Raw genomic sequence first — 12,362 nt, forward strand, 5'->3', positions numbered from 1 at the left:
TACAAGATACAAGAAACAGCAAATAAGATGCAGGAATAATATATACAGTTCTACAAAATGGTTATAACACATTTTGGTTATATAAAATAGTTATAACAGTTTTGGAGATGCTCCATGTGGTCCTATAATTTTGACCTCTTTACAAAAAAATAAGTGTATACTGTGTCTTGTTCATCTGGTATGAGTGAAAGTGTCTGTCCTGGAGAGAAGTTAGCGAATGCCTGGTAGGCTTCCCTGAGGGAAACATCAGAATTGTTCACAAATCCCTGTCAACTGGTCACCGTTTCAATGCAGGAATATTTGTTAGAAGCATAAAAGTGAATAATTCATACATTGCACATGCACATAAAACGGAAGTTTCAACATCATACTTCAATAATTAATTTGTAAAATATGGAAGAAACTTAATGCATACAAGACATTATTCATGAGCATTATTATACCACTGAGCTATTTTATTCATCATGTTTCATAGAGTATTGAAAACAAATACAGAATAAGTGTTTGCAAAGCACTGGGCTGCCTGCTTTACAGTATATACTCATCCAAAACACAGACCTCCACACATACATTGATTTCCTACTGTAAGGAAAGTATAGATTCACACATTTAGAATAAAAATGTACTGCATTTTTTTTTCTCCGGGGAAGCAGGTACTGGAAATTGTTTGTAAAGGTTGTATTATGTAGTAATTATATGATCATACAATACTGTGGAAAATACTGGAATACAACTTGAACTTACAGTAGTAATGTATCATGATGTGTGATCTGCAATCAAGGTACTGCATTCTTTACATTTCTGAAGAAGGAACTTCTTCATTATTTTATAATTGCGTTATTACTTTATTGAGTAGTTTATCTCAAAAACATGAGGCCCTTCAATTATTTTAAATATATTATTTTGAAAGGTAGCCTAATATACAGTGAAGCAATTGTAAGATGGGGACACTGGATTTCAAAATGGAAAGCTAATAAACCAATACACAAAGTAATTTTGATATCAGTATATATGTGTTTATTAAAATATACTTTATAAAAATGTATGCATATGTAAACAGACATATAGAAATTGCTTCCCCTTTATTATTTCTAGGGCAGCAGTCTCAGTATGCTTTTATAAATAGCTAACAATTTCATTTTTATCTGGAACTCCTTTCATTAAGTTTGAAATGTGAGTCATTATGAAACATTGTTACCTCCTGCTCAGTACAGTAGCACATATAAAATGCAGCTAGAGGGGCTTCTTGTAGCTTATGGTTAAAAAATAGGTTTTCTATTGACTGTGATCTACTTGATTTCACTTCATATTGATAGCTGCTTGAGTTTTTTTTTTTTAATGATTGGGCTACTTTGAATTCAAATCTGTCTGGCTTTTTATTAATGATTCAGATGGCAGTTTCTGAGCAGACAAGCCCCACAGAGAAGGAGCACTTGATTAATGACCTGGAAACACTTTTCCTTTTCAGCTGATTAAATAAAATTGACTGGATTTTTACATTTTATAATGAAGTGACCCCTAGGGCTGAGATGACACAGTGGAAGCAGCATGTTCACTCTTCAGCAGATTTTTATTTTGTCACTTGTAAAAATGAAAGGGCTGCGTACTCAGGCAGAAAAACATGCATTATCAACATTCACGGCTATTGCTGAGTCCATGAATCCCTGTGAATACCAATACCACAAATACTATATATATATATATATATATATATAAACTTCCCTGGCATAGCATTCATTTAAACATACCCAGAAACATGTAATTATTGATCAGTATTTACACATTGATGTGTTCAGAAAAGCCAGTTCAGTATCAACCCATGCACCGAGCACAGGACACTAAATACAAGCACACAGGTTTGCTCTAGATCAGATCCCTCTTTATACACACTGTGAACCGCACAGAGCTAGACGTGAAACTGTCCAAACAGGCATTTCCCAGTGGAAATTAACCAACTGAAACCTGTCTATGGAGCTTCTGATAACAGTCAGTGAGTAATCCTGTTATGCCAGATTGGAAGGAAGATGGTAGATCGGCTCAAGAACACCTCACAAGTTTAAAAGAATCAGGACATCAACAGTGTATTGAGGCAGGGTTAGCTTCTCAATGTCTTGGCAGAACTGGGATCTTCTAGGAGTGCCTGGAGGCGAAAGGTCTCATATGGTTCTCTGGTCTATCAGTCAGACACATACCACACCACCTGGACAGACACCCACAAGGACATCCTTCTGCCTCAAAGAAGGGACTGAAAGGTGAACTTGCAGAATGAGTTTTGCCTACATAGCATTTTCATTTTCAGGCCTTTGAGCCTAGTTAATTTCGTAATTGATCAAATGGAAGTCCTTGTTTTCTTTAGTAACATGGGTGAAACTACAGCAGATAAACCAATAGCCTTTTCAGTTTCTCAGGTGATAACAGAATAGGGTCGTTTTTATGGTCACACTTTAGTATGATTTTGGCTTAACATTAAATTGAATTGCCATTGGCAGACTGTTAAAAATAAATAAAATGTATTTGGAAAAAGCAGGAACTTCAGCACAGTGGTCTCCCAGGGGATGCTGATTGACCAACGTGAGAATGTGGTTCCATGCCATGCTCTCATTGGTGAGTCAATCAGCCAATCAGACACCTATGGGGAACACCTCCAGTTTCAATAAAGGCCAGGCCATGAGTTCTGAGGCCAGATTGTTTTACTTAATTCAGCTTGTACTCTGATTTTGGATACTTGCAGTGGCTCTTTGTTTTGGCTGCTTAATTATACTGTTAATGATTATTTTACTGATGATTCTAAGCTTGGGCATTGATATTCAGCCAGAAAAAATATAAATTACATCATTTTATGTAATATACATTTAGACCTTCCTGTTGATTTTATGTTATAACCCTGGCAACTCATGATGGGATATTATTCTGCATGATTTCAAGCCCTAAAGTATAAATGTTCTGAGCACAGAGGAAAAGACATTGCAAATCCCTGAGATTCTTCTCGGAGCGATCTAGTGCATTAATCATTTTAGTTATGTTTTACCAAAAAATGAAACAAAAAAACAAAAAACGTTCCTTGCTAAACATTTTCAGGAAGCACCACCCCAAGAGTACAATGCTAATTACTGTTCTAGCCAGAGGCATCGATCAAGTGGTGTGTGCAGATCATTGCACTTTCAAAGAAAGTCCGTCTTCATCAACATCAAAACCATTTAAGCAGAAAAACTGTCGTGTCCAAATGATGTTTACAGTTCTGCTCTGATGTCTCTATTTAGTGATATACCCGGTGTACCAAGCTGACTTCCTTCGATGCGCATGAAACAGATTAATGACCTACTATTGCAAGAGGAACTGAATTACATTCTAAGGCATTTACAAACATTTAAACCCGAGGAAATCATAGATGCTTCAGCTTTTGGACTTCCGCTTTCATCCACTGGAAAATAGTGTAATGTTATTAATCTTTTTAAGAGTTTTTTTTTGCCCAGACAAAATCTGTTTTAACTAAGTGACATATATATGAACACTACTTCTAAAAAGATTTTTTGTATAAACAGCATTGTCAGAGTTACTTTTGTAAGAATATATATTTTATAGCCTACTCTCCACACAATAATGTAATTATTCTAATACAATCTTTGTATCATTATATTGTCTATCAAAAGTAACGCAACATCAGCCATTTAAAATTTAAATATTATCTGTCAGGAGAATTGCACGTGAAGTGTGACTATTATCCTTGGCAACAATTCGAAATGATAAATCTGTAAGAGTGCACAGGACATAAATGGGACAAAAACAAGATGTGGAGCATGCAATGCAAATTGTAACCTGTTTTTCCACGGCCAAGAGGGCAATTGTAATGGGAATCTCCCTTTTATGTATTCTGCAAAAAATCACCCACTGCAAATGGCTGTCTTTTCCAAAAGGTCAGTGTTCAACCCTATTCTGCCCACAACAATATGGTGTTTATGACCCGAAATTGTATAAAACACAGGCAATGCACCTAGCTCATACAGAATGCCATTGCAGCTCGGTAACAGAGCAGGCATACTTTGAAAAACATTCAACACCGGAGCTAGTAAAAAAAAAGATGTATATATTTATTTATCAGAGTAAATTGTGTATTTGTTAAATACTAAAACTGTGTGGTTTGCTTAGGAAATGAATGACAAAGTGACAAGAAGCAGCTAGCATGCCCAGGTTGTGTTTGTCCACAGGACCCTGGCGATACTGTGAGACTGAGGAATGCCAATCCTTGTTTAAGGAGCTGGGAGACTTACTCACTTAATGGCATCCTGACCAAGCAGCTGGCTACCCCCCCTGTCAAATATTTATCCAGTATGGAAAACTGGTATTGCACACCGTTATCTCTATGTAAACAGCTTATATAAACATTTTTAACATGGTCTTCACCAGCTGGCTTTTATTCTTTAGTGGATACATTTCCTTTTTTTGTAACATTTTATTCTTAAAAGAAATTAGTTAGAATGATTTATGTAAACTATGAGGTTTTTTGTCAGCTATACTTTGAAGACCAGCTTAGCCCAACGCCTAAGACCACCGGGCTCCTTGTTTAGCAGCTAAACCAGGGCGAAGTTGCTGTAGTGTAGCTCACCAGCCTGGGGAGAGCTTGCATTACAGTCTACTTCCTGCCGAGGACGCAGTATGTTTTTATGTGTGTGCTTTCAATGCACTGCATTTAACACACATTACCAAAGGCAAACAATGTGAATAGAGGGGTTTTAAAGACAAACAAGGAGCTGCAGACATTTGACAAACACTGCAGGTGAACAAAGTATATGTATGGGCCAGGGGGTCAAGAATGTTACAGATCTAAAATTCCCCATATTGTCTTTCAGCACTAAAATAAAATAATAATAATAATAATAATAATAATAATAATAATAATAATAATAATAATAATAATAATAATAGGGCACATTAATTGCACTGTCTAAATGCATATAATTTGTTATCAATACAATGCAATTCGGATCAATTCAAAGTGGTTGGATTTAGAAATACATTTAAAATAATTAAATTCACATTATGCAACTAAGGGATAGAAACGTATAAAATGACTATTTCCCATGCAATTATTATGGCAGCAAATTTAACATATAGCAAAGTACAAGTCTACAAATTTATATTTTGAAGTTCTCAAAAGGAAAAAAAGACTCAATGCCTGTAGGACTAGAAGATTTCAACCCTGAAGATTTTGTGTGGAATTAATGTCGTAATCAACATTTTGGCTTAATCTGAATACATTTTCGTTGTTTCTTCTCAGATCGGTATTATATTATATATGTTTGCGATTATTATTGTATTGAATACGTTTGTATTTTAAATAAAAAACGCAGTGTATTAAACTCTCCACTAGTTTCAATTCAGAGTACTGTACATTTAGTAGAGGTAGTGTGTGTGTGCGTGTGTGTGTGTGTGTGACTAGCAGACGCTGTCAAAAAAAAGTTGAAATCAAAGTAAAACAAATACAAATGAATGTGAAATCACTGTGGAATTTTTGCTATAAGCGTGAAAATAAGAGCTGAGTTTTTGAGTCTTTCTGGCCAAATTCTCAGTCAGTCTGTTTACAGTGATTCCAGTGGAGATGCTGCGCAAGCCCGTGGGCCTCAGCGCAGAGCCGAGCAGCCATTCAGTGCATGTGATTTATATGTTTTAATCCCAGTTACAAACGTTTTACGATTCAAAAGTATCATTATAGGAGAAGCCAACAACTTGAGAGTGAAGAAATACACATTATGATCCGATTTGCAATTGCTTTATCGGTTTGTTGGCCAGTTTTTGACGATTGATATTTGACCGGTTCGCTAATAAACATTGACAGGATTGGGGAATTTGAATTGGTGCAGTCATATCTCAAACAGCTGGAGTGGTGTATCGATCAAATCGGTGAATCATTACCCCCTTAAGGTCTACTCATCCTAGTTCAAGTCTCCCACCACCCAGAACTTATTAATAAAGGCTGTGTAAAACTAGGCAAACACTACATGATTTTAAGCCCGATTTGGCCATCCTGACAAATCTGCATTGATTGTGACGACAAGCAGCTTGGTCAGGGCAGGTGCCCGATACCAATGAACATGTAGTGTGAGAGGGCCCTTGATGCAATAGCTTTTTAAACAGGTTATTAAAAAAAAAAAAACAGGGAAAATTATATTTTCAAATATAAATACCAATCAGAATCTGTAATTGACCAAGGTCTGCGCAAAAAAGTAAATACACTCCGCCTTTTGTGTTTGTCAGCACAGACGAATGTGATCAGCAACAGCGGCGAGCTCATGAGTGTCCAGGTCCATGTTTGTTTACTTTTTCTCTGGATGGATCACGTGTTTCCACAAGATCTGGTGAGTTTCAAGGCTGTGTAGGAGCTCCCCACAACAAAGGATTTCAGATGAGTCGTTAGGTGTGTGACCTGACCCCCTATACTTAAATGATTGTGTAGTGTGCACACCACAACACAAAAGACATACATTCTCAATTTTTTTCTCAAAATCGGGATAGATTGTAAAAGTCATGTAGTGTCTGCCCAGCTTTAGAAAGGGCCTGCAAAATTGCAGAGAGAAATGCTGTGCTGAAAAACAAACAGAAGAGAACCACCAAGTATTATCCTCATTCAGATGTTGCCAGTGATACATATGGTTGCAGAATAAATTGTCTTTCTTTCAGATCTATTTTGTACTTTAATTCTCCATATATAGGCAGTGTTCATAATGTTTCCCTTTGAAATCTGTTAAAATCCAGTGAAAGTACAATCCGTCTGTAAAATTCTTTATCCACTGTATCACAGCTTGAATTCCCATTTTAAGCATAAAGCTCCTATGCAAGGACATTAGCCGGTATGCCCTCCTTGTATTATTCCACCCCAAATACCAGTTTGGTCCTCAACCACTTCCAACATTAATTAATTTTATTTCAAATTAAGTTACTTTGAAGACCAAATTGTTTTCATTTTTTGTCTCTCCTTGAGCTTAGTAAATCCTCAAAGAAAACCAATACCACTTCAAATATACTTTTGTGTCACATTGTGTTAGCAAATATGCAAATTACCTGTAATTCTCCATGACTAATATATAATAAAAATAGGACACAAATTAATTAATTACAATATGTCTATTCTAATTTAACCCATGATATCTGATTCATCTGTCTGACCCCCTGACATCCTAAACATATTGTTATGATGGTATATTAGCTCTTGTGTTTCAATAGTCCACTGTGAGCCACCACTTGCCCAAATTCTGAAACTCAATACCATGGTTTACAAACAAAACAAAATCTGTATTGCTTCATCAATTGTTCCACTTTTGTGAAGCAATTCCACCTGCCCAGATATAACACAATAGAGCACCAACAGAAATCCAATTGTCTTGTATCTTATCTCTAGTTAAAAAAGGAGAGGATGCTACCTTCATTTTTTAAGATTTTGAAAGTTCACCTCTTGTATCTCTAATGTTTGAAGGTAAAATAAGAAATAATTATTTCAGAATTAATACTAAAAATACATTTTATCATTCAAGCCTCTTTTCTCAGGAGTCTCACTTTTCACATAAGTCAGTTTCTATAAAGACTGCTGTTAAAGTAAATAAAGCAGCTTGATAGTGGCAAGATCAAACAAACCTGCACAATTCATAATAATCCCATGCTTACTTTTAAGTAATATTTCATACCTATGAGGACATCCTTTTCATAGCTGTGTCTGATTTAAGAGAGATTAAATTCTGCTCAGCAGACACTTGATTTAAGGTACTGCATTAATGGATATTCCAGATTAGCAAATAAAGACAAGTCTTTTGATAAATATGTGCAATATTGAGAAATGCAGCCAAGGATATGAATACTCCCACTCCTGCTAAAACTATGACAAATTAGGAATATATGCAGTGTACTAAAGGTCAAAGCAAAAATACAGCAGTGTAAGAGAAAAACAATATAACAGATTATTGCCATATATATATATATATATGGCAATAAGCTGTTATATTATTTTTCTCTTACGTTTTTTTTTACCTTTTTAAAATACTTATTTGTCACTGACCCATATATATATATATATATATATATATATATATATATATATATATATATATATATGGGTCAGTGACAAATAAGTATTTTAAAAAGGTAAAAAAAAAAACGTTTAAATTACAAATTAAAGCTCTTTCTACATTCATTTGAATGTTATGCATATATTTAAAAAAGTTTTATTTCTGAAAATTATAATTTATACTTTTTTATTATAAATCATATGATTTCTAGTATCAAAAATGTCATATTGGATAACAATGACAGATTTGCAAATGATTTGACTTTAGTTTTTTGTCAGCATAAAGTTGGTTATAAGTATTCATAGTTTGATCTCAACAAATATTTTCATCCCAGAAAATAATAATAATAATCACAATGAATCTCACATATTTGGGCTTTTCTATTGACAACGGTGCATTTTGAGTTAGTCACCCAAAACATATGAATAGTGAAAAATGATGGGAAATATCTGAAAATACTTTCTAGTAAAAATTATATGATTATTGTTGTATCCTTAACTCAAGGACACTGACTTGTGTATTTTTACAAGAAAAATCTGTGTTGTCCTACCTGACTGATATTTTTACACGGAATGACATACTGTGACATTTCATATGGGATGATATCTAAAGATAGTCTCAGCAGCAAAGATGAACTTAAAAAATCATTTTGTATTTAACTGTGAGTGAGAATTACTAAATGTATCATTTTTTTTAATGAACAGTAAATAATCAGAAGTGAGCAGTCACTTTGATGCAATACAATTCCACTCAAGGCATAAGCTTTGATAAAACAGTAGCAGTAAAACATTTTAAGATTCAAAAACATTAAATATTTTCAGCATATTAAGTATTTTTAGGTTATACAGGAAACCTATAGACATGCCATTTAAAAAAAAGTAAACTGTAACAATGTTGTAGCTCATTAATGACATGAAGTCAATTCAATTAAATGCATTAACATTTCAACAGATAAAAAAGTGTATTGAATGTTTTGATATCATAACATTTTAAATATATAGGAATAAAGCTATTTTTAAACTTGGATTTATACAGTGTGGGAAAAAAGTATTTGATCCCCTGCTGATTTTGTACATTTGCCCACTGACAAAGAAATGATCAGTCTATAATTTTAATGGTAGTTGTATTTTAACAGTGAGAGACAGAATAACAACAAAAAAATCCAGAAAAACGCATTTCAAAAAAGTTATAAATTGATTTGCATGTTAATGAGGGAAATAAGTATTTGATCCCCTATCAATCAGCAAGATTTCTGGCTCCCAGGTGTCTTTTATACAGGTAACGAGCTGAGATTAGGAGCACTCTCTTAAAGGGAGTGACAAAATAACTGTCAGTCTCCCTCGGTCTGGGGCTCCATGCAAGATCTCACCTCGTGGAGTTTCAATGATCATGAGAACGGTGAGGAATCAGCCCAGAACTACACGGGAGGATCTTGTTAATGATCTCAAGGCAGCTGGGACCATAGTCACCAAGAAAACAATTGGTAACACACTACGCCGTGAAGGACTGAAATCCTGCAGCGCCCGCAAGGCCCCCCTGCTCAAGAAAGCACATGTACAGGCCCATCTGAAGTTTGCCAATGAACATCTGAATGATTCAGAGGAGAACTGGGTGAAAGTGTTGTGGTCAGATGAGACCAAAATCGAGCTCTTTGGCATCAACTCAACTCGCCGTGTTTGGAGGAGGAGGAATGACCCCAGGAACACCATCCCCACCGTCAAACATGGAGGTGGAAACATTATGATTTGGGGGTGTTTTTCTACTAAGGGGACGGGACAACTGCACCGCATCAAAGGGGCGATGGACGGGGCCATGTACTGTCAAATCTTGGGTGAGAACCTCCTTCCCTCAGCCAGGGCATTGAAAATGGGTCGTGGATGGGTATTCCAGCATGACAATGACCCGAAACACACAGCCAAGGCAACAAAGGAGTGGCTCAAGAAGAAGCACATTAAGGTCCTGGAGTGGCCTAGCCAGTCTCCAGACCTTAATCCCATAGAAAATCTGTGGAGGGAGCTGAAGGTTCGAGTTGTCAAACGTCAGCCTCGAAACCTTAATGACTTGGAGAGGAAACATGCAAATCAATGTATAACTTTTTTGAAATACTTTTTTCCCTCACTGTATTATTTATTTCTCAGCAGATGCCCTTATACAAGGCGACTTACAAAATATAAGCACAATACAAATATTAATTGGACTGATTACAATCGGTGAGCTCTTAACAATAGAACAGCTGAGATTTCGGATTAAATACAACTACCGCACCCAGCAGTGTGACGAAAATTAAAAATAAACAGTTGGATTGAATGTAATATTTTTGCATATGAACATCACAAGACATTTCCATGGCAGCAACAATGCATTCACATTGAAAAAGTTTTTATTTTTTTCAAAACGAGCGCATATAAATATGAACAAACTAATAATACATTTTACACAATAAACTGTGTATAATGCTGTAGAAATCTGTATGCACATATGTTAGCAAACATACCAATAAGAAACAAACAACCAATTATAAAAATAGCATAAAACTGAAATATAACATGCAGTGTGAAAGCGCTTTGAAATGGGCTTGTCTGTCTGTATACAGCTCATATATCAATGCAGGGACGCGCTTTTCAACACTGCAGTGCATTTACAACAGACTGCATGTCAACAGCGTGAAACAGCGACAGGTCTGTCTATGTGCATGTAGCAACCTGGCAGTGTCTTTACTCCGTGTGCAGACTGGGTGAGGGGCATCTTCAGTCCTGTAGATACTGAATTGTAGTGCCAACAGCAGTCTGATAAACGCTAACAGCAGCAACGAGATCAAGAGTGAATTCCAAAGGAAAGTAAGAAAACTTGCTGAACCGATGAAAGGACCGGCAGATGAGAGCTAGATCAGGTGTGATTCTTCAATTGTGTATATATTGTGTCATCTGCTAATAAAATAATTAATTATAATAATTCCTCCTACACAGCTGTTTCTGTTTCAGTTCATGATTGTGTTTCAACTTACATATTGAATTGATGATCATTAGCACCAGTTTGGTATAATTGTTTAATCATACACCTGACTGTGTGCCTACAAAATCCCAGACTTTGTGCAAGGGTACCTAGAAGAATTGATGCCTTTTTGAAGGCAAAGGGTGGTCACACCAAATATAGATTTGATGTAGATTTTTCTTCTGCTCACTAACTTTGCATTTAGTTAATTGATAAATATAATCTATTAATATGTCTGTTTTTGAAAGCATTCTTACTTTACAGCATTTTTTCACACCTGCTTAAAACTTTTACACAGTACTGTATATTCCAAAGCCAGAAAGACTGACTCCTGCTACTGTAGTCCAGAGTGCTACTGATTAACACAGGGATCTCTAAATGGTCAATCATGAGAAGTAATTTTTCATAAATTTCTTCATAAGTCTAATAGCAAATAAATGGATTGATTAAGGACTTGAATAAAAGCGTGTTGCTATCCAGGAACAGTACAAAGGCTTTGAAAAAATAATATGAGGACCCAAGCTGCCATTTTGTTTGTGTGGTTTTGTTATATTACAAGATTATATATTTTGTTAGATGTGTGCAGCAGAGTGGCACATATTGTCCAAGAAGTGGGACTGGTCCAAGCCATTAGTTGAAGGCAACATGAATAACAGGTTTATAGTAATTAATTGTGGAGGAAAATACACTCTATGCACTGTGATTTTGTTGAAAATCCGGGAACACCAAGCCATACTGTCTCACCTTTGTCTTTTGTTCTCCTCACATTGGTTGAAGCAGCCCTGTGAACTCCCAGCACAGATGCTGCATCTCGGCCCAATGGCCTACAAAGCAAACTGCACCACTTTAATCCTATGTGTAGCCAGCATTAAAAATTGGATTGAAAAGGATTAGATTAGATTAGGCCTGCTGGATTTAAAAATGTTAAAGCTCCATTTATGCTTTAACATAATCTCCTTTCACTCTCTGGGAGCATCAAGCCAGCCAGCAGATGCCAGTAATATACTTTGTATTATTATTATTAAATTTGCTTGTTTTTCATTGTAACTTCCTAGTTTCACATTTGCAAATGCTAGAAATCCTCTGAGACCACCTCATATAACCTTTGAACTCCATCGTGGGTTCAGCCGCTTTAGCTGCCAGCTTTTACACTGATTTCCCATTTCTTCACAGCTAGGAATCTGATTCATGTCTGAAATCATTACATCTGTTTTTTTTTTTTTTTTTTAGTTTTCTTTTTTCTTTTTGAAAAAAACCCAAACAAATAAATGTGAGTGCTTTTAGGAAATGGGCTGTCTCCGGAAACAGACAAGGTCT

The sequence above is a fragment of the Amia ocellicauda genome, chromosome 8, assembly GCF_036373705.1.
Source record: "Amia ocellicauda isolate fAmiCal2 chromosome 8, fAmiCal2.hap1, whole genome shotgun sequence".
NCBI classification, from domain to species: Eukaryota; Metazoa; Chordata; class Actinopteri; order Amiiformes; family Amiidae; genus Amia; species Amia ocellicauda.